Here is a 23,163-nt window from a genome sequence, read left to right as displayed (position 1 = left end):
GGCAGGTAACACCACTTTCATAATTCATTTTCGTTCATTCATCATACAATACGTTTATATATATAAAGTAGCACTCAATACATTTCCTAAGAGTTACATATATATATATATATATATATATATTATATATATATATATATATATATATATATATGTAACTCTTAGGAAATGTATTGAGTGCTACTTTCTTTCGTTTGTTCCCTTATATGTGTGTGCGTGTGTAATAGGAAGGCGGGTTTGATTATTTCTAGTGTTTACATTTATACACTCACAACAATTATTTAAAGGCGTTGGACATCACTTCCCTTTCTATGGTGATCCATTATCAATTTGGATCTTTCATTGCCCCTGTGAGATTTTCGAGCAAAATTCTGAAATGCTACACACAAATAGTTTTATGAAACAGAATTCCAAATACGGAATAAATGGCAGGAATGCAATCCACTTCAATACCCTGCACTAGCGAGAAAAAAGAAAGAAAAAAAAACTACCGGTAATTTACTAATAATATTTTCATTTTCCCCCCGTAAAATATGCGAGATAATTCTGTACATGTTTCTATTATTCTGGCCTCGTCAGTGGATTCGAGCGTTTGCTGTTGCTACAGAAAACCTGCCCACTGTTGTCTCCTGTAGTTAACAGGAAAATGGAAATCATATTAATCATTGATGAATATCGTTTTCCTTCACATATTCTCTTTCTAATTTTGCTTTTTAACACTACCTTACAAATGAATGTATATACGTGTCTACGATAACAGAAAATTGATAGATAACTCCGCACCCCATCGATGACACAAACACTTCAATTGGAGATTATTTTTGACTAAACTAACAGAGACGCAACGAAAATTTTAAGAAAAAACTGGAAATTTTACCGGTGAGTGTGTAACATTATAAGGCACGAAAAAGAAAATGACTCTCCGCAGACACAACAGAATAAAAAAAAGTAAAACGGAGTAGGTATATTTTCTCCTTTACTATTCGAATTTTTTAATTCGTTGTTTCAATTTTCTTTCTTTCTTTATTCATTTCTTATTTGTTCATTTTCCTTCATTCTTTTTACTTTATGTTTCTTTGTTCTTTTATTTATTTATTTATTTATTACGGAGATGTACTTGCATAGCAAGTGACCTGATCTGAGATCGTGTGCTGGAACGAAAACAATTGCAGCGTGGAAGGTGTTTGTAAGCCATTTAAGAAACACACGAAAACCGTTAGATTCACTTCAACATTTAAATTTAGTTTCTCAAAATATTTTCGTCGCTTTGAGACCGCGACCTGTTCACTGTTGTCCATTTATTGGATCTTTTCTCGAGAACGCCAAGAGAAAAAGATATTTTATAAACACATTCTACCAGTATACGAAGTTTAAAAGTGTTTAGTTATAAAGAAATTATTTTTAAAATCTGCCGGTCAAACGGAAAAGATCCTATTTATTTATCTATTTATTCTCTGTTGAATTGTTTGTCGATTGAGAGTTTTTTTTTCTTTTCGTTCCATTCAGGTCTTCCATACTTTGCCAAACCTATCACTTTCCAAACTTGTAAAAGTGCTGCAATTTCATACGAAACGGCGGCGTGAAACCGATCTCTGTGAGTCTATATATTTCGCCAAAGCTCGATTTCTCCGTTTTCGATGTGGAACTGCGTAACAGATTTGCAGGAAGACTCGCAGAAGAAGCAGAACCGCCGAGGTGGTCGATAGATCTTGCTTGACGGATACAAACCACGGATATTGATCGATCGATCGGAAGAAAACAAATTCGGATTTTTTTTTATATAAAAAAAGGGAATATCACAGACAAAACCTCTTCAATTAACAACGAAATTAATTAAACCAAACGGACAAGGTGTGCGGAAGGAACGACCAAGTACTTGTGAACCACCTCAATCAGGACTGTTGACTGGTGTGGGAGTGTTTGCCATATACACCTATACATTTCACACATATATATATATATACATTTATACACATATAAACTATATACTATACTATATATATATATATATATATATATATATATAATCAAAATAAGCAACAAGGATATCCAAGGTAGATTTATATGGATAACACCATACCAAATTCTGGTGCCTTTGACTTAAGTACCATATTCATCTGAATCTAAATTTTGCTGAACTCGTATATATACATACATATATATATATATTATATATATATATATATATATATATATAATATATATATATATACGTAGGTTCTCTGTTTCTTTGATCTCTGAACTGAAGAGGTTTCAAAAGCTAAAAAACCAAGAACACATCGATAGGAATCTGGCAGCTTGGGGATTAAAAGACAGAGGCATCCTCGATGCGAATGGAATTGTTGTAACTGAAATATCTCCCCGCAAAAAACCTAACAACGACGATGTATTGCTTACAGTGGCTCATACCTGTGTTGCTTATACCGAAACCATTGAACCCAGCTTTCATCTATAACCATGCCATGTTCATGGTGCTCTACCTCACCAGTTTCTTCTTAGAAAGGAAACCCTGCACGATATGCAGTGTGGTCTTTCTAGCTGCTGTCTTTCTCATATGCTACAGTTGTGTGGGGAACTGCATGTTTTGGCACTGTCCCACAGATGACTGCCAAGGGGTAGGATGTACCGAACGTTGACAACCCCCAGGAGTCGTCGTCTTTACTCCTCATAAAGAATTATATATATATATATACATATAAACAAAAAGGAAAAAAAAAACCCATTTAAACCATTTGTAAAAAGAAAAAAAACAACAACACAAAAAGAGGAATATACACATATATAGACATGACTGTGGATTGGTTGAATCGGTAGAGCATCGGACGAAATACCTTGCGGTATTTAGTTACGGTGTCTTTACTTACTGTTTTCAAATCCCGCCGAGGTTAACTTTGCCTTTCATCCTTCGAGGGTGGATAAAATAAAGTACCAGTAAAATACTAGGATCGCATATATATACATATATATCGTGTGAATGGAATTATTGTTAAAAACTAAGACTAACAACTTCATTTAATTCATCCATCTCTCATTACAGAAAAGAAACAAAAAGACTATATATATATGTATATATATATATATATATATATATATACAAAAAGAAAAAAAATGAACATCTTTCCTTCTTCGTCAATATTAACAACACATTACACCACTGAAGGTAACTCTACGTGGTCGATCGACCCTGCAAGAAATAGCAGGTAACACTCTTCTCAGATCACACCCTACCGTCTTACGGGGAAGGACACGTTGGATAATGCAGTCCTTCATACCCCTACAAAAAGACGGGATGGTCACAGTTGGAGTGCTCGATACGGGTTGACCTGTGGCTAAACAACATCAAGAAACTAATCTTATTTTTATTAAAACTATGAGGTTTCACAACCATGTGAGAAATTACTATTATTGTTGTTATTACTAATTTTATTTTTATTGTCGTTACTTTTCCTGTTATTAATTTCAAGAATTGATTTAGTGATTAACTAAATGTTTTGCAGTATTTTAGTTTTACCAGTTATTCTACGTTCTGTGTTCGAACCTTGTCGATTTCTACCCTTCGTCCTTCCGTTGGGGGGTGTTTCACTTAAATAATCATCCTTCATATGACAACCCTCAGAAGGAAACAGACACACCACAATGACAAATGCGATTTCCATTTAATTTTCTAAAATAAAAATTAAACCCCAATACTTCAAATACATATGATAGCATTTTTTTTTAATATAAAATTTGTAATTATATAAAAATATCTAACAACAAAAATGATTTAATCTAATTGTGACTCAGCCAGATCTTTATCGGAGAGGTGACGATAAAGAAAATTTTGCTTTTTAATTCCCCAAAAGTGCACTTGAGTTGCCAAGCACAACTCCAATATTTGGCTCTTCCAATTTTCCCGAAGCTCCTCTTCCTACTTTATTTTAATTATTTTATTTTGTGTTTAAATAATTTATTTATTGAAAAAATTTAATGATGGTTGTATTTTTTTTCTTTTGAGTTTACTGCGTGTACTCTTAAAACATGCCAGGCGAGTACCGAGGTCGATCATTTGAATCGATTTTGACTCATTTTGTGGCCTTGTGTCTACGTCAGACAGTAGGAAGTTTTAAAAAACAATATTTAAACTCATCTGAAAATAAGTTACGGAATATTTAATTTCCGTCTAAGTCGCCTTTGCCGTTTCGTTCTTCTCGGGTCTGTAAAATAAAAAGTCAACTTCTCAAGTTTCGAAGGTTCTTTATCAACTGGGACCTCTTCTTATCTTCCACAGAAAGAAAGGAAAAAAATGTGTGGGTTTTGTGCTTAGTTTAGAAATCACAGCAGTTCGAACCTATTAATCATTTCAGGGTGGATATATTGAAGTTCTAGTCTAGTACTGGAGCCGATGTAATCGACACACCCACCCATCCACTAAAATTGCTGAACTTGTGCCAAAATTTGAAATAATTATCATTTTTATTATTATTATTATTACTTAGCGAACTTGTAGAGCTGTTAGTACACTGGACGAAAACCTTAGTACCATTTCGTTCAGCTTCAAATTCTACCGAAATCAATTTTGCCTTTCATCCTTTCAGGGTCACAGAAATAAGTCCCCGTTGAGCACAGGGGTCGATGCAATCGACTAGCCCTCTCCCCTAAATTTTTAAGGCTTGTGCCTAAAGCAGAAACTATTAATATTGTGAGCTGGCAGAATAGTTAGTGTCGAATGCTTTGTTGTATGTCTTCGGAACTTTACATTCTGAGTTCAAATACTACTGCAGTTAACATTACCTTTCATCATTTTGAGGTCAGTAAGATAATGTACCGGTGCCCATACTTGAAGGGATTATTATTATTATTAAGGCGGCAAGCTGACAGAACCGTTAGCCCTCCGGGTGAAATGCTTAGTGGTATTTTGTATGTCACTACGTTCTAAGCTCAAATTCTGCCGAGGTTGACTTTGTATTTCATCCTTTCAGGGTCGTTAAATTAAGTACCAGTGAAATACTAGGGTCGATGTAATTGACTCTTCCCCTCCCCCCAAATGACTGCCCTTATGGCAAAATTTGAAACTAGTATTATTACTATTAAGGCAGTGAGCTGGCAGAGTATTTAACAAGCCAGGCAATATGTTTAGCAGTATTTCGTCTGCCACGGACATTCCTGAGCTCAAATTCCACCGAGGTTGACTTTGTCTTTCATCCTTTCAGGGTTGATGGAATAAACACCAGTTACAAACTGGAGTTGATCCAATCAACTAGTCCTCCCTCCCCCAAATTTAAGGCCTTGTGCCTACAGTAGAAAGGATTATTATTATTATTGTTGTGGAGTTCAAATTCCGCTGAGGTTGACTTTGCTTTTGCCTTTTTGGGGTCGATAAAATAATTTCCAGTGGAGCACTGGGGTTGATTTAATCGACTCTCCCCCTCCCTCAAAATTGCTGGCCTTGTGCCATAATTTGAAAGCATTATTATTACTACTTTGGCTGTGGGTTGGCAGAATCGTTAGAGCTTTGGGCAAAATGTTTTAGGGTATTCAGTTATGGCCCTTACATTAAAACCTCACCAAGGTTGACATTTTCTTTCATTTCTGTGAGGTTGACAACTTAAGATATCGGTCAAGTACTGGAATTGGTGCAATCAAACTAACACCTCCCCTCAAACACCAGTCTGTGCATGTCACAACCGTCTCCCACAAATCTGAGCAAAGATTAACAGCTCCATCCCGTATCTCCATGTGTACTGCCGAAGGGCGTCTAACTCTGAAATATCAAAGAAATGCAAAGAAGAAAATGTAGTTGCTATTCTGTAGAATTATTGGAGGCATTGGATTTGGAGTATTATGTTTCACTTGTCATATTCCTTAACCGATATCATGAGTTGGTTTTGTCTTGCGGCTTTGGATTTCATTGGACAAACTAAGTTGAAATCCTGTCAAGAAGTTCACATTGGCTTCTTTTGTAGGTTGATAAAGGAAGTACCAGTCATGTACTGAGAGTGAATACACATTACTCAGGGGTTAGAATGTTGGGCTCACAATCACGAGGTAGTGAGTTCGATTCACAGACTGGGCTTTGTGTTGTGTTCTTGAGCAAGACACTTTATTTCACATTGCTCCAGTTCACTCAGTTGTAGAAATGAGTTGCAACATCACTGGTGCCAAGCTGTATTGGCCCCTTTGCCTTTCCCTTTGATAACATTGGTGGCATGGAGAGGAGAGACTGGTATGCATGGGTCACTGCTGGTCTTCCATAAACAACCTTGCTTGGACCTCAGAAGGGAACTTTCTAGGTGCAATCCCATGGTCATTCATGACTGAAGGGTGGGGGTTCTTAACCATGTACTGAGGATGTCAATTCAGCCACCTATATCTATTTCCTTCACACTTGTGGCCTTGCGCACAAGACCTCGGAATTATTCTGAATTCAAATCTCACTAAGCTCAACTTTGCCTTTCAACCTTCCAAGATTAACAAATGGAGGATTACTAACTGACTGAGCTCAATTATAATCGACTGTTATTAACTATACTCAGCCTCTAAAATGTATGGAGTACTGTTTCTCTATTCATCATCATCATTTAACGTCCAGCTTCCATGCTGGCCTGGGTTAAATAGTTCAACAGACTTTGCTGTGCCAGAGTCTTGTACTGAGCTCCAGTGTCTGCTTTAGAATGTTCTCTACAGCTGGATGCTGACCATTCTACAGAGCGTACCAACTGCTTTTTCATGGTACTGTGACACCTGAGGTCACCAAGTTACATTTTTTACCTAATCAGAAAACAAGATTAGCATGTGATAGGTGTGATAAAATGAAAATAAACATGACAAGTTGGAAGTGTTAAACAAAATGAAAACAATGCATGAGATATAAATACTTAGAGTGCGAGAGAGATAAAGTGTGTGGTAAATAAGAGAGGGATAGATTGATGGTAACAAATGGAGAGTAGATTTGTAGATGTAAAAGTGGAATTATTTCTTGTAGCAAATTATATTTTTTTCATTATTTATGCACAACATTTGCCTTGAGACAGATTTCAAAAATGAAATTTGTTTTTCTCGAGGACACAGCATTTCAGATCCTTTTGGGCCTCAATACAAGCAAAACCACACACCATACACATATCTATATATATATATAATATATTATATATATATATATATATATATATATAGGGTCGTCCCATAAATAATGCAGTTTTTTTCAATTGCATGAACTGAAAGTTGGAAGGGGACGGGATAAACTACCTGCATCAACTTGCTGTAAAAGCAAATAATAATTTTACCTTGTACTTATTCTTAGTGCAAGATTTGAAGAATGTAGTTCGATTTTAACAGTTATCTTTCTAAAGCTATAATGGAAGTGACAAAGGAGCATATTCAGCATATTTTACTTTATGAGTTCAATAAAGGCAACAATGCAACGGAAAGTGCAAGGAATATCAATGCAGTATTTGGGATCGGACAATAAGTGTCAGCCAGTGTCAGTGGTGGTTCCAAAGATTCCGAGCCGGAAACTACAGCCTAGAATACGATCCTCATCCTGGAAGTCCTGAAAGTAGAGCTCGATGAGGATGTCCTGCAAAGCCTGGTGGAACAAAATCCCATTGTAGCTGTTGAGGAACTAGCAGAGAAGCTTGGATTGGGTCATTCAACCATTCATCGACACCTGTGTTCCATTAGAAAAGTCAGCAAATTGGGTCAAATGGTTCCTCACAAACTTTCCGAATCAAATCGCGCACAGAGTGAACGTGTGTTCTTCTTTGCTGTCATGTCTCACGAATGGACCTTTTTTTGGACCGAACAGTGACTGGTGACAAGAAATGGGTCCTCTATAAAAATGTCAAGTGCCAAAGACAATGGGTAGGGAAAGGAGAAAGACCGGCACCCCAGGCTAAAGAAGGTGTTCATTCACGTAAGGTGTTGTTATCTCTTTGATGGGATATGAAATGTTTAGTCCACCTTGAACACTTAAACCGAAACCAAACGATAACAAAGGAGATTTACTGTGAGCAGCTTGAGCTGCTTAAGTCAGCACTAGAAGAAGAATGACCGTCTTTGGTTTCAAGACAAAAGGTGTTCTTCCATCAGGATAATGCTTGGCCACATACAGCGAGTATAACATTCCAAAGGCTGGAGCAGTTTGAATGGAGATGCCCCACCCACCATATTCACCCAACTGGTTATCATTTATTCTGCAGTCTTCAAAATCATTTGGATGAAAAATATATGAATTCTGTAGATGAAGTCAGAACAATAGTGGAGGAGTACTTTTTGTTACGGTAAATAATCTTCTCAATCACTCATCCATATTGGCATCTTCTGAATTCAAAAGCCATTTGGGGTTGATTTTTCTCCAGCCACTTGGGGCCAGACATTTTGGGTAAGCTGATTGCATCGACCCACCAATGCTCAAATGGTACTTGTTTTATCGAATCTGTGAGGATGAAAGGCAAAGCCAGCCTTGGTGTAATTTGAACTCTGAATCACAGTCGTGGCAGATACTGGTGTCATGCAAATGGCACCCATGCCAGTGGCACATAAAAGCACCCATTGCACTCTTGGAGTGGTTGGCGTTAGGAGGGGCATCCAGCCATAGAAACCCTGCCAAATCAGACTGGAACCTGGTGCAGCTCCCCAGCTTGCCAGCCCTGGTCAAACTGTCCAACCGATGCCAGCATGGACAACAGACATTAAATGATGAGGATGCTGAAGAATGTAAAGCTGGAAGAAATGATGTGTTACCTTTCGTCCAGAATTCTACCAATTCCGGCTGCTTGCTACCTTTTTATATTTTGCAATAACAGAATTACGAAAATTTTGTTTTTATTATTTTATTTAAATCCTAAATATATTTGAATTCTTCTTCTACATTCATGTTAAATAATATAATTTTCTTCAAAATTTCTGAGGTAGGATAAGAGTAATAAATTCAAACCTAACAGAAACAGATTGAAGGTGATAATTAAGGGAGGCTAACAAAGATAAACTATAAATTAAGGGATAAAGGTGATGAATGCAAACAAAAATACTAAGTGTTCAGGCGGGAGTAACATTACCAAACAACAAGAAATATAGGGATTACTATAATCCCTAACTTTTTCATTTCCCCTAAGGGGCTAATAGAACTATAAATATATTATTTACATTCGACGGATATTTCTCCTCATCTTTTTTGTTGTTAACACAACGTTTCGGCTGATAAACCCTCCAGACTTCTTCAGGTGTCTTGGGGAAATTTCAAACCTGGGTTCTCATTCCTAAGGTATTTTTCAATGTTATTATTATTATTATTATTAGTGTTCAGGTCACTTCTTGGAATTTAAAGGTGACAGTAAAAAGAGGTAATGTTACCAAGTGTTACTACTAAAGTGTTTAAAATTAAAATAAATTTGGGGATAACAGTAAGTGACATAAAATTTAGGGGCAAGAGTAAAAAGAACAAAAAGTGGAGGAGGTAATACTTCGAAGGGACAACAACAATTACAAGAAATTTAGGTTAACAGTAACAAGCGCAAACATAAAAAAACAAAAAAAAAAACAGAAAGAAGGTCAACAAAAGGCCCAGGGTTAACACTGCCAACAAACGACAGAAAGTTCAAGAAGATAATCAGAAATAAAAGACTTACAAGAATTCCACAGAAATTACAAAAAAATACTAAAATCAACCTTCTACCATTTCTTTTCACACTAACGTTTTACAATGTGTTTCAGTTCGGCATTTTTCTACTGAAATTTTAGTTTTCCTTTCAGCGTGGAACTTCTTTATTGGTAAACCAAAAGCTTTCGACTTTCTCCAAACCCAACTAAAACAAGGGAGATAAATCCTGATGGCATGACAATGAATTTATTCCCCATATCATATGGAATGCATTTATGCTGAGATTGCAGCTAACTTGGCTGGAACTAATACAAGAATATCAGAATTATGAACAATATTAAATATTTCTAAACGTTTTTTCTTTCATTTTATTAAAAAAAGCTTCCTTGTTACTTTCATCCATTCCTGTAAAAACACATTTTCTATATTTTATTTGATCTTCTTAAACAGCAGAATTTTATTTAATTTTTCAAAGTAATTTAAATATATACATACGTACATATCAAAAGATGTGTTATAACACTATTCCACATATACAAAAACAGCCATACCAACAACCCAGCGTCCCTCCATCATCAGCTGTCCCACGAATATCATTATGGTTTTGACACCTGGGCAGTACCAGTTGTGTACTGAGATCGATCTAATCAAGTGGCCCCCATCTCCACCAAATTTCAGGTCTTGGGCCTAGAACAGAAAGGATTGTTATTTCAGAAAACTTAGTATGCTGGACGAAATGCTGCAAAGTATTTCGTCCATTTATGCTCTCAATTCAAATTCCTTTACCTTTCATCTTTTTGGGGTTGATAAAATAAGTACCAGTTGCATACTGGGGTCAATGTAATCAACTTACCCCCCTCCCATCCCCCCAAATTGCTGGTTCTGTGCCAAAATTCGAAACCAATACAAGAGAGAATACAGAGAGAAGATCAGTAAGGGTGGGTGCATAGGTTCATAAGAGTACAAGAGGGTGGAGGGTGGAAGGTAGTTAGAGATGGAGGTGAAAGAAGGGTAGAGATGTGGTTGATGATGAAACTATGATAAGGTAGTAACAACAGGTACTAAAATGTGTGTGCTGGGGTGCGGAAGGGTGGTGAATTGACAGAAACGACTGGGGGAGGGCTTAAATGTCACATGTGTTGCAGTATTCTTTAACCCTTTCATTACTGCATTTATTTTGAGATGTTCTGTGTTTCTTTCAATTAATTTTAAATATAACAAAAGAATTTAGTAAAATAACTTAGTAATCATTGAGCTAGTGTTAGGAACATAAATTGTGGCTAAGATTTGGTGGAAGATTTTAATCCAGAACTTATGAAAACAAGACATTTGTACTCAGAGCCAGAACCAGTTTCATCCGGGTTGATAATGAAAGGGTTAAATGTTCAGAGAGATACAAAGACAGAAGAATGAGAGACTGATGTGGAGGAGATCGTTATGAAGCCCTTCACATCACCTCGCTGTAATTTATTTTTGTCTCTAAAACTTTTAATAGACGGGTGTTTGTCCAGCACAGACTTCCTTTGAGGTCTTTAGTTACTTCCTGCAGAGGAGGTCAACTTCAGGGGTGATGGTGAAGATGGCAGCAGAAGCAGTGGTGGTTGTGGTGGTGGTGGCAGTGGTGGTTGTGGTGGTGGTGGTGGTGGCGATGGTGGTGGTGATAGTGGTGGTGGTGGCGATGGTGGTGGTGGTGGTGGTGATAGCAACTGCTGTGGTGGTGGTGATGGTGGCAGTGATGGCAATGACAACTTCGATGGATGATGATTGCAGTGTGCAGTGTTAGCGACTGTAATGATGGTGGCAGCAGCAGTGGTGGTGGTAGGAGTAGAGGAAACAGTGGTGGTGGTGGTAGGAGTAGAGGCAACAGTAGTAGCGGTAGTAGTAGCGATGGTGATGCTGACAGCAATAAGAAACCAGTAACCAGAAACACTCCCCCCCCCCCAAACCACTGAAGCATGGAATAAGCTACCCACATCCCTTGTTAGTTGTCAGGACACTACATCCTTCAAGACTTCAATGCTTCATCAACAGTACACCTGATGCTTGCGTGTGTATGGAGGGGAGAAGAAATGCTGTTTATAGATCTGCTCTTTGGAGTTAATCAATGACTAATTAAGGGACACTTTACAAACTAATAAACTGTATTCACATGCACATTCCTACATTCATACGTACATGATGGCAACAGTTCGATATGGAGCAATGTTATCTCTTTGTTTTTCTCCAAAACATGAGCAGAACAGATGTGGCTTTACACTCTTTTTCACAGATATGGCAACGATGGGCACCTCTTGCAGCAGGTGTTCACACAGCTTACTACCCATGCTGACACATACTTTCATCCCATCATGGAATTTCTCTGTGAGTGTTCACCTTTTTTGGCAACGGCTAGACATAGTATGCCAGAGGAGTTAAAAATCAAGTGATGCCAATGGCCAAAAGATTTTTAAAGTGAGGAATGGTCTTGCAGATGGCCAAACACACTCTCTAAACAACAAATGCGTTTGTCCAAAAAGAAGAACTATTCCACACCATTCAAAGTAAACCACAGGAGGTACTTTAGAGAATTCCTTCTGAGAGACATTAAACAAAGTTAGGTCACTTTTAGTGCTACTGATAACACGTAACCTAGTACAACCCATTGCATGGTCAGGCCTCGGCAACCAAGCTGAAAACCCCACCAAGCCTATTTGGTAAGGAGAGTGGTTGCCATTGGATACTCTGCAGACTTTCTTTGATTGGCCACACATGGCTTAACACAGAGGGGACAGCACATGGTGGGGACAGAAAAGAAACAGATGGAAAGGATGAATTAGATAAGATGATAAATGAAATGAAGCCGTTTGGCCCGACTTCTAAGCAACTTCACTGAACCTATTAATATTAGGTTGTCCCAAAAGTTCGTAAACACTTGCGAAAATTGAATTTTTACTCGCCAAGTACTAACAAAAACAACAAAAATTATTCCTCAAAATAAAGACCATTATTTTCCAAGACTTTTTACGAACTTTTGGGACAACCTTATACAACTCCTTTTTAAAACATTATTTGTAACCATTAAGTTTCATTTTTCCAAAGAATGTCTATGTTAAATTTCTTTAAAAGTTCAAGATAGCTTACCCGTTCTGCTATTGTGCTGGTGTCCAGTTTCTTGACCCACCACTCAAAGTCCTCCACATAATCCTTTCCTCTCGGCGCATACTTTGGGTCTGCCACTACACAATGAATGTACTCGGGCAATCCCCCATTCACTTTTACCGCTCCGTCCCGCGAGTACATCATACTATAAATTTTTCATTTTGTCCGTTGTACAGTATAAGATGTTTTCTCACAGGGCAAGGGCAGGAATGGCCATCCAACAGCTGAGAGCTGGACAAGCATGCATACATGACTGGCAAACTGTTCCTTACGACGACTACGGTTCCAGTCGGTTCAATCAATGGAACAGCCAGCTCATGAAATTCACATGCGAGTGGCTGAGCATTCCACAGACAGGCATACCTTTCAAATACAGATACAAATCATTTTTTCAAGCTAAGACAACCAAAACAAAGTCAAATGAAGTGTTTTGCTCAAGGACAAAATAGCACATCTAGACCCTTATTATTTGGCGGGGAGATTTGGCTGCTATTTCTAGCAGGACGGCCATCAACAAAGAGGCTCCGTCTTGGCTTGAGGTCATCTATGTGGAGCAGGGAAATAACTCTTACTGACTTAATAATGTCCATGAAATAGCCTGTTGATGGTTACTGGCGCTTGCAGAAATAGCAGCCAAAACTATTCCACAAATCACATCTTATTGTCTTAAATAAAGGTTATGTTGGACAATGCACTCCAAGATAACCTCGGCCAGAAAATTACAACTTACCTTCTTATTAAGAAACACATTGAATAATGTAGCCCTAGATACACTATGCCAGAAAATTGTTGAAGAAAGGTGGGATGATCATAAAACTTATGAAAACAAGACATTTGTACTCAAAGCCAGAACTGGTTTCAGCCAGTCATGTTCGCTTTCTCTTCCCTAATCTTTCACGCTTGACCTAACATTTAGATTTCTATTTAGTGAAATAACTCACCTTCCCAAAACTAATCAAGTGGCTTTGTGCTAATTATTCACATCAACTTGTACTAATTATTCACAGCATTCTATATCTACTTAGTGATTCTCCTATCATTAATTTGGTTAGTATAGTAAAGTCTGCATTTTGCCGATGAGGTCTCATAAGGTTGAAAGGTACAGGTATGGCTGTGTGGTAAGAAGCTTGCTTCCCAACCACATGGTTCCGGATTCAGTTCCACTGCATGGCACCTTAGGCCAGTGGTGGTGGCAGTGGTGGTGGTGGTGGCAGTGGTGGTGGTGGTGATGGAGAAATGGTGGTGGTGGTGGTGGCAGTGATGGTGGTGGTGGCAGTGGTGGTGGTGGTGGCAGTGATGGTGGTGGTGATGGAGAAATGGTGGTGGTGGTGGTGGCAGTGATGGTGGTGGTGGCAGTGGTGGTGATGGTGATGGAGAAATGGTGGTGGTGGTGGTGGAAGTGGTGGTGGTGGTGGCAGTGGTGGTGGTGGTGGCAGTGATGGTGGTAGTGGCAGTGGTGGTGGCAGTGGTGGTGGTGGTGGCAGTGGTGGTGGTGGTTGCAGTGATGGTGGTGTGGCAGTGATGATGGTGGTGATGGAGAATGGTGGTGGTGGTGGTGGCAGTGGTGGTGGTGGTGGCAGTGGTGGTGATGGTGATGGAGAAATGGTGGTGGTGGTGGTGGAAGTGGTGGTGGTGGTGGCAGTGGTGGTGGTGGTGGCAGTGGTGGTGGTGGTGGCAGTGGTGGTGGTGGTGGCTGTGGTGATGGTGATGGAGAAATGGGGTGGTGGTGGTGGTGGCAGTGGTGGTGGTGGTGGCAGTGGTGGTGATGGTGATGGAGAAATGGTGGTGGTGGTGGTGGCAGTGGTGGTGGTGGTTGCAGTGATGGTGGTGGTGGCAGTGATGATGGTGGTGATGGAGAAATGGTGGTGGTGGTGGTGGCAGTGGTGGTGGTGGTGGCAGTGGTGGTGATGGTGATGGAGAAATGGTGGTGGTGGTGGTGGCAGTGGTGGTGGTGGTGGCAGTGGTGGTGATGGTGATGGAGAAATGGTGGTGGTGGTGGTGGCAGTGGTGGTGGTGGTGGCGTGGTGGTGATGGTGATGGAGAAATGGTGGTGGTGGTGGTGGCATGGTGGTGTGGTGGCAGTGGTGGTGGTGGTGGTGGCAGTGTGGTGGTGGCAGTGGTGGTGGTGGTGGCAGTGATGGTGGTGGTGGCAGGGGTGGTGGTGGTGGCAGTGGTGGTGATGGTGATGAGAAATGGTGGTGGTGTGGTGCAGTGGTGGTGGTGGTGGCAGTGGTGGTGGTGGTGGCAGTGGTGGTGATGGTGATGGAGAAATGGTGGTGGTGGTGGTGGCAGTGGTGGTGGTGGTGGCAGTGGTGGTGGTGGTGGCAGTGGTGGTGATGGTGATGGAGAAATGGTGGTGGTGGTGGTGGCAGTGGTGGTGGTGGTGGCAGGTGGTGGTGGTGGCAGTGATGGGGTGGTGGTGGCAGTGGTGGTGGTGGGTGGCAGTGGGGGTGATGGTGATGGAGAAATGGGGGTGGTGGGGCAGTGGTGGTGGGGGGCAGTGGTGGGGTGGTGGCAGTGGTGGGTGGTGGTGGCAGTGGTGGTGGTGGTGGCAGTGGTGGTGGGGTGGCAGTGTGGTGGTGGTGGCAGTGATGGTGGTGTGCAGTGGTGGGGTGGTGGGGCAGTGGTGGTGTGGTGATGGAAAATGGGGTGGTGGGTGGTGGGGAAGTGGTGGTGGTGGTGGCAGTGGTGGTGATGGTGATGGAGAAATGGGGGGGGGTGGTGGCAGGGATGGTGGTGGTGGGGCAGTGGTGGGTGATGGGGATGGAGAAATGGTGGTGGGTGGGGGGGGGGCAGTGGTGGTGGTGGTGGCAGTGGATGGTGGTGGTGGCATGGTGGGGATGGTGATGGAAAATGGTGGTGGTGGTGGTGGCAGTGGTGGTGGTGGTGGCAGTGGTGTGTGATGGTGATGGAGAAATGGTGGTGGTGGTGGTGGCAGTGGTTGGTGGTGGTGGCAGTGGTGGGGATGGTGATGGAGAAATGTTGGTGGTGGTGGTGGAAGTGGGGGTGTGGTGGCAGTGGTGGTGGTGGTGGCAGTGATGGTGGTGGTGATGGAGAAATGGTGGTGGTGGTGGTGGAAGTGGTGGTGGTGGTGGCAGTGGTTGTGGTGGTGGCAGTGGTGGTGATGGTGATGGAGAAATGGTGGTGTGGTGGTGGAAGTGGTGGTGGTGGTGGCAGTGGTGGTGGTGGTGCAGTGGTTCTGATGGTGATGGAGAATGGTGGTGGTGGTGTGGAAGTGGTGGTGGTGGTGGCAGTGGTGGTGGTGGTGGCAGTGGGGTGGATGGTGATGGAGAAATGTTGGTGGTGGTGTGGAAGTGGTGGTGGTGGTGGCAGTGGTGGTGGTGGTGGCAGTGATGGTGGTGGTGATGGAGAAATGGTGGTGGTGGTGGTGGAAGTGGTGGTGGTGGCAGTGGTTGTGGTGGTGGCAGTGTGGTGATGGGATGGAGAAATGGTGGTGGTGGTGGTGGAAGTGGTGGTGGTGGTGGCAGTGGTGGTGGTGGTCAGTGGTTCTGATGGTGATGGAGAAATGGTGTGGTGGTGGTGGAAGTGGTGGTGGTGGTGGCAGTGGTGGGGTGGTGGCAGTGATGGTGGTGGTGGCAGTGGTGGTGATGGTGATGGAGAAATGGTGGTGGTGGTGGTGGAGTGGTGGTGGGTGGCAGTGGTGGTGGTGGTGGCAGTGGTGGTGGTGGTGGCATGTGGTGGTGGTGGCAGTGGTGGTGGGGTGGCAGTGGTGGTGGTGGTGGCAGTGGTGGTGATGGTGATGGAGAAATGGTGGTGTTGGTGGTGGAAGTGGTGGTGGTGGTGGCAGTGGTGGTGGTGGTGGCAGTGATGGTGGTGGTGATGGAGAAATGGTGGTGGTGGTGGTGGAAGTGGTGGTGGTGGTGGCAGTGGTGGTGGTGGTGGCAGTGGTGGTGATGGTGATGGAGAAATGGTGGTGGTGGTGGTGGAAGTGGTGTGGTGGTGGCAGTGGTGGTGGTGGTGGCAGTGATGGTGGTGGTGGCAGTGGTGGTGATGGTGATGGAGAAATGGTGGTGGTGGTGGTGGCAGTGGTGGTGATGGTGGCAGTGATGGTGGTGGTGGCAGTGGTGGTGGTGGTGGCAGTGATGGTGGTGGTGGCAGTGGTGGTGGTGGTGGCAGTGGTGGTGATGGTGATGGAGAAATGTGGTGGTGGTGGTGGCAGTGGTGGTGGTGGTGGCAGTGGTGGTGGTGGTGGCAGTGATGGTGGTGGTGGCAGTGGTGGTGGTGGTGGCAGTGGTGGTGGTGGTGGCAGTGTGGGTGGTGGTGGCAGTGGTGGTGATGGTGATGGAAAATGGTGGTGGTGGTGGTGGCAGTGGTGGTGATTGTGATGGAGAAATGGTGGTGGTGGTGGTGCAGTGTGTGGTGGTGGTGGAGTGGTGGTGGTGGTGGCAGTGTGGTGTGGTGGCAGTGATGGTGGTGGTGGCAGTGGTGGTGGTGGCAGTGGTGGTGGTGGGTGGCAGTGTGGGTGATGGTGATGGAGAAATGGTGGTGGTGGTGGTGGCAGTGATGGTGGTGGTGGCAGTGGTGGTGATGGTGATGGAGAAATGGTGGTGGTGGTGGTGGAAGTTGTGGTGTGGTGGCAGTGATGGTGGTGGTGGCAGTGGTGGTGGGGAGGGTGGGGAGAAAGGTGGTGGTGGTGGTGGCAGTGATGGTGGTGGTGGCAGTGGTGGTGATGGTGATGGAGAATGGTGGTGGTGGTGGTGGAAGTGTGGTGGTGGTGGCAGTGATGGTGGTGGTGGCAGTGGTGGTGATGGTGATGGAGAAATGGTGGGGGGGGTGGTGCAGTGGTGGTGGTGGTGGCAGTGGTGGTGATGGTGATGGAGAAATGTGGTGGTGGTGGTGGTAAGTGGTGTGGTGTGGCAGTGGTGGTGGTGGTGGCAGTGATGGTGGTGGTGGTGGCAGTGGTGGTGGTGGTGGCAGTGGTGGTGGTGGTGGCAGGTGGTGGTGGTGGCATGGTGGTGATGGTGATGGAGAAATGGTGGTGGTGGTGGTGGCAGTGGTGGGGATGGTGATGGAGAAAGGTGGTGGTGGTGGTGGAGTGGTGGTGGTGGTGGCAGTGATGTGGTGGTGGCAGTGGTGGTGATGGTGATGGAGAATGGTGGTGGTGGTGGTGGCAGTGATGGTGGTGGTGGCAGTGGTGGTGATGGTGATGGAGAAATGGTGGTGGTGGTGGTGGCAGTGATGGTGGTGGTGGCAGTGGTGGTGATGGTGATGGAGAATGGTGGTGGTGGGGTGGAAGTGGTGTGGTGGGTTTGCAGTGGTGGTGGTGGTGGCAGTGATGGTGGTGTGTGGTGGCAGTGGTGGTGGTGGTGGCAGTGGTGGTGGTGGTGGCAGTGGTGGTGGTGGTGGCAAGTGGTGGTGATGGTGATGGAGAAATGGTGGTGGTGGTTGGTGGCAGGGGTGGTGGGTGGCAGTGATGGTGGTGGTGGCAGTGGTGGTGATGGTGATTTAGAAATGGTGGTGGTGGTGGTGGAAGTGTGGTGGTGGTGGCAGTGGTGGTGGTGGTGGCAGTGGTGGTGGTGGTGGCAGTGGTGGTGGTGGTGGCAGTGGTGGTGGTGGTGGCAGTGATGGTGGTGGTGGCAGTGGTGGTGATGGTGATGGAGAAATGGTGGTGGTGGTGGTGGCAGTGATGGTGGTGGTGGCAGTGGTGGTGATGGTGATGGAGAAATGGTGGTGTGGTGGTGGCAGTGATGGTGGTGGTGGCAGTGGTGGTGATGGTGATGGGAGAAAAGGGTGGTGGTGGTGGTGGAAGTGGTGGTGGGGTGGTGGCAGTGGTGGTGGTGGTGGCAGTGTGGTGGGTGGCAGTGGTGGTGTGGTGGCAGTGAGGTGGTGGTGGCAGTGGTGGTGGTGGTGGCAGTGGTGGTGATGGTGATGGAGAAATGGTGGTTGTTGGTGGTGGTTGGCAGTGGTGGTGGTGGTGGGCAGTGATGGTGGTGGTGGCAGTGGTGGTGATGGTGATGGAGAAATGGTGGTGGTGGTGGTGGCAGTGATGGTGGTGGTGGCAGTGGTGGTGATGGTGATGGAGAAATGGTGGTGGTGGTGGTGGAAGTGGTGGTGGTGGTGGCAGTGATGGTGGTGGTGGCAGTGGTGGTGATGGTGATGGAGAAATGGTGGTGGTGGTGGTGGCAGTGATGGTGGTGGTGGCAGTGGTGGTGATGGTGATGGAGAAATGGTGGTGGTGGTGGTGGAAGTGGTGGTGGTGGTGGCAGTGGTGGTGGTGGTGGCAGTGGTGGTGGTGGTGGCAGTGGTGGTGGTGGTGGCAGTGGTGGTGGTGGTGGCAGTGGTGGTGGTGGTGGCAGTGGTGGTGATGGTGATGGAGAAATGGTGGTGGTGGTGGTGGCAGTGGTGGTGGTGGTGGCAGTGGTGGTGATGGTGATGGAGAAATGGTGGTGGTGGTGGTGGTGGAAGTGGTGGTGGTGGTGGCAGTGGTGGTGGTGGTGGCAGTGGTGTTGATGGTGATGGAGAAATGGTGGTGGTGGTGGTGGTGGCAGTGGTGGTGGTGTGTGGCAGTGATGGTGGTGTGTGAGGAGAAATGGTGGTGGTGGTGGTGGAAGTGGTGGTGGTGGTGGCAGTGGTGGTGGTGGTGGCAGTGGTGGTGGTGGTGGCAGTGGTGGTGGTGGTGGCAGTGGTGGTGGTGGTGGCAGTGGTGGTGATGGTGATGGAGAAATGGTGGTGGTGGTGGTGGCAGTGGTGTGTGGTGGTGGTGGCAGTGGTGGTGATGGTGATGGAGAAATGGTGGTGGTGGTGGTGGAAGTGGTGGTGGTGGTGGTGGTGGCAGTGGTGGTGGTGGTGGCAGTGGTGGTGATGGTGATGGAGACATGGTGCGTGGTGGTGGAAGTGGTGGTGGTGGTGGCAGTGGTGGTGGTGGTGGCAGTGATGGTGGTGGTGGCAGTGGTGGTGATGGTGATGGAGAAATGGTGGTGGTGGTGGTGGCAGTGATGGTGGTGGTGGCAGTGGTGGTGATGGTGATGGAGAAATGGTGGTGGTGGTGGTGGCAGTGGTGGTGATGGTGATGGAGAAATGGTGGTGGTGGTGGTGGTGGTGGTGATGGAGAAATGGTGGTGGTGGTGGTGGCAGTGGTGGTGGTGGTTACAAAATGTCGTACCAGAACCAACACCTGTCTCTACTAAAATCTTAAATATATTTGCAACTTTTATGACTTTACATTAATTCACATTTCATTTCCTCTACTTTTATTACAGTTAAATTAGTTGTCTGTCTCTCTCTGTTTGTCAGCCTCCCTATCTATCTGTCTCTCTCTCTCTCTCTCTCTCTCTCTATCTACCTATATCTATCTATCTATCTATCTATCTATCTATCTATCTATCTATCTATCTATCTATCTATCTATCCTTATCTATATATATATGTGTGTGCATGCACGTGTGTGTGTATGTATACACACACACACAGATATATTATATGTAGTACATGCTGCTTCTGAGACCCCCTTCGGTCACAACACTGTCCATGGGACTGCACGTAGAAAGTTACCCTCCGAGGCACAAGTCCAGTCTAGGTTGTTTATGGAAGACCAGCAGTCACCCATGCATACCGGCCTCCCCTCTCCATGCCACCGATGTTATCCAAGGGAAAGGCAAAGGGGCCGATACAGCTTGGCACCTGTGATGTCGCAACTCATTTCTGCAGCTGAGTGAACTGGAGCAATGAGAAATAAAGAGTCTTGCTCAAGAACACAACACCCAGCCTGGTCTGGGATTCGAATTCACAACCTCACAATCGTAAACTCGATGCTCCAACCACTGAGCCATGCATCTTCACATGTAGTACATACATATTATATATATACTGTATTACATAAGATATATATAATTATCACTATAAATGTATATATTATATATATAAAATATTGTGCATTTATTACGCATATATCATATTTATATTTATAACATACAAACATATATGCTACTTAATCATATCACATTTCAAAGGCTGTGCAGCTGCAATCCAAGAACATGAGATTACCATGGAATATTGGGTCATTCCAGAAGTAATACGGCTTTTTTTATACTTCTTTATTTTTCAAAATTAAGATAAACAAAATTCTTTTTTTAATCTAAAATATACTCTCCATCATTTTCTACAATACACTTCCATCTATCTGGTAGACTTGCAAGGCCCCTCTTTCAAAATTCACTTGTCTGTAACAAAAAAATATTCCTCCACTACTGTTCTGACCTCATCTACAAAGACCATATTTTTTCCATCCAAATGATTTTGAAGACTGCAGAATAAATGATAATCAGATGGGGCAATGTCTGACAAGTATATTAGGTGGGGCACCGTTTCCCATTCATACTGCTCCAGCGTTTAGAGTGTCATCCTCACTGTATGTGGCTGAGCATTATCCTGATGGAAGAACACCTTTTGTCTTGAAACCAAAGACGGTCATTCTTCTTCTAGTGCTGACTTAAGCAGCTCAAGCTGCTCACAGTAAATCTCCTTTGTTATCGTTTGGTTTCGGTTTAAGTGTTCAAAGTACACTAAACTTTTCATATCCCATAAAACAGATAACAACACCTTACGAGGGGGAAGGCCTTCTTTAGCCTGGGGTGCCGGTGTTACTCCTTTCCATACCTATTGTCTTTGGTGCTTGACATTTTTATAGAGAACCCATTTCTTGTCACTATTCAGTCTAAAAAAGGTTCATTGTGAGATGTGACAGCAAAGAAGAGTTCTCCTTCACTCTCTGAGTGTGATTAGACTTGGAAAGCTTGTGAGAAACCCATTGACCCAATTTCCAACTTGCTGACTTTTCCAATGGCACACAGGTGTTGATGAATGGTTGAATGACAAAATCCAAGCTTCTCTGCTAGTTCCTCAACACTTACAATGGAATTTTGTTCCACCAGGGTTTGCAGGACATCCTCGTTGAACTTTACAGATCTTCCAGGATGAGGCTCATCTTCTAGGCTGTAGTTTCTGGCTCGGAACTTCTGGAACCACCGTTGACACTGGCTTACGCTTATTGTCCAATCCCCATATACTGCATTAATATTCCTCACACTTTCCGTCGCATTGTTGTCTTTATTGAACTGATAAAGCAAAATATGCTGAATATGTCCCTTTTTCACTTCCATTATAGCTTTGGGAAAATAAGTGTTAAAATCGAACTGCACTCTTCTAAATTTGCACTAAGAATAAGTACAAGGTAAAATTACTATCTGCTTTTATAGCAAGTAGATGCAGGTAGTTTATCCCGTCTCCTTCCAACTTTTGCTTCATGTAAATGAAAAAAATGCATTATTTATGGAATGACCCAATACCTAATCAACAAAAGAGACCGTGAAGCCATTAGGGTCCCAAAATGCAGGCAAAAATGTAGATTATGTGATATTTCTGTAGGAGACATCTTTATATATAAAACTGAAATTGTGTGAGAGTCTGTCTCCTCCGATTTAGATTCCTAACTACTCCGAAATTTTGCGGTGCAGTTTAACCAAAAGCGGTTATTTTATAGTCGTAATTCATATCGAGCCCTTCTGGGTATTAGCGCGCGTCTACGATGAGTCTACGATTTAAAAAAAAATTTACCATCATTTTTTCGTTTTTTAATGCATTTTTGCTCGGTTTATATAAGGGAAGTAACTCTATATAAATGCTTATATAGTTATTTCCCTTACAAACCCGAGCAACGCCGGGCGATACTGCTAGTTACACATAAATAATTGTCAAATTTGCCTCAAACACACTGTATGTATGTATGTATGTGCATGCATACAGACATACATGCATATTCTTCACTAGCTTTAAAGCCACATAATTCACTCAGGTGCCAAAAGTTCTGTGCCAAAACACAAACTTTGTTAAGTGCTTTTGCCTTAAACAGTAGAGCAGGGGTGAGAAACTTTTTTTTTCTAATGATGGAAGCCCATACTGAAATCAAGCTACCAGTTGACGAGGCCAAACTGAAACAAAAGATTTTATCTTGCTAAACCCATGCTATTCCATAAAACATAATTAAACATGAATTACTCTAGTGTAATTTAAAAAAAAAAAAAGAAAGAAAAAAGTCTTTTAAAGTTGCTGTATTTGATGACATATGAGAACTGTGGACATATAAAACACGCCATTCCTCAACTTCAGGAAGAGAACATTTTTTTTAAAATGACGGTGTTTACAGATAACATTTAAAATGTATTGAAATATATGCGTAGCCGTAGCATCAGAAATGTCAGCTTGCTATTGAGGCTGCTGTGCATTTAATAATATGTAATAGGATGTTGTTCTTTGTGAAATTCTAAAGTAATGATACACTGTTTAATGATTAGCTGTTGCAAGGGTAACATTTCAACTGACTTCAGTCCCTGAGAAGTTCGTTGTACTTTAGAATGGGACACGAAATTTATACTGAATACGTGATCAATTATGGAAAGTAGGGATCTTTTCACTTTGACCGTCAGATT

The 23,163-nt window shown here is 43.4% G+C and overlaps 1 long non-coding RNA gene across 1 annotated transcript; it reads left to right on the top strand.

Annotated features, from left to right (window-relative positions):
- Positions 1-309: 309 nt before the first annotated feature.
- Positions 310-2,020, top strand: LOC118767189. Its single transcript, XR_005003093.1, has 2 exons — positions 310-958; positions 1,507-2,020. It is a non-coding gene; the product is annotated as an uncharacterized LOC118767189 (long non-coding RNA).
- The last annotated feature ends 21,143 nt before the right edge of the window (positions 2,021-23,163 follow it).

Source organism: Octopus sinensis, linkage group LG19, assembly GCF_006345805.1.
Source record: "Octopus sinensis linkage group LG19, ASM634580v1, whole genome shotgun sequence".
NCBI lineage: Eukaryota > Metazoa > Mollusca > Cephalopoda > Octopoda > Octopodidae > Octopus > Octopus sinensis.
The sequence above is the reverse complement of the archived record's forward strand: the minus strand, read 5'-3'. Positions and strand labels throughout refer to the sequence as shown.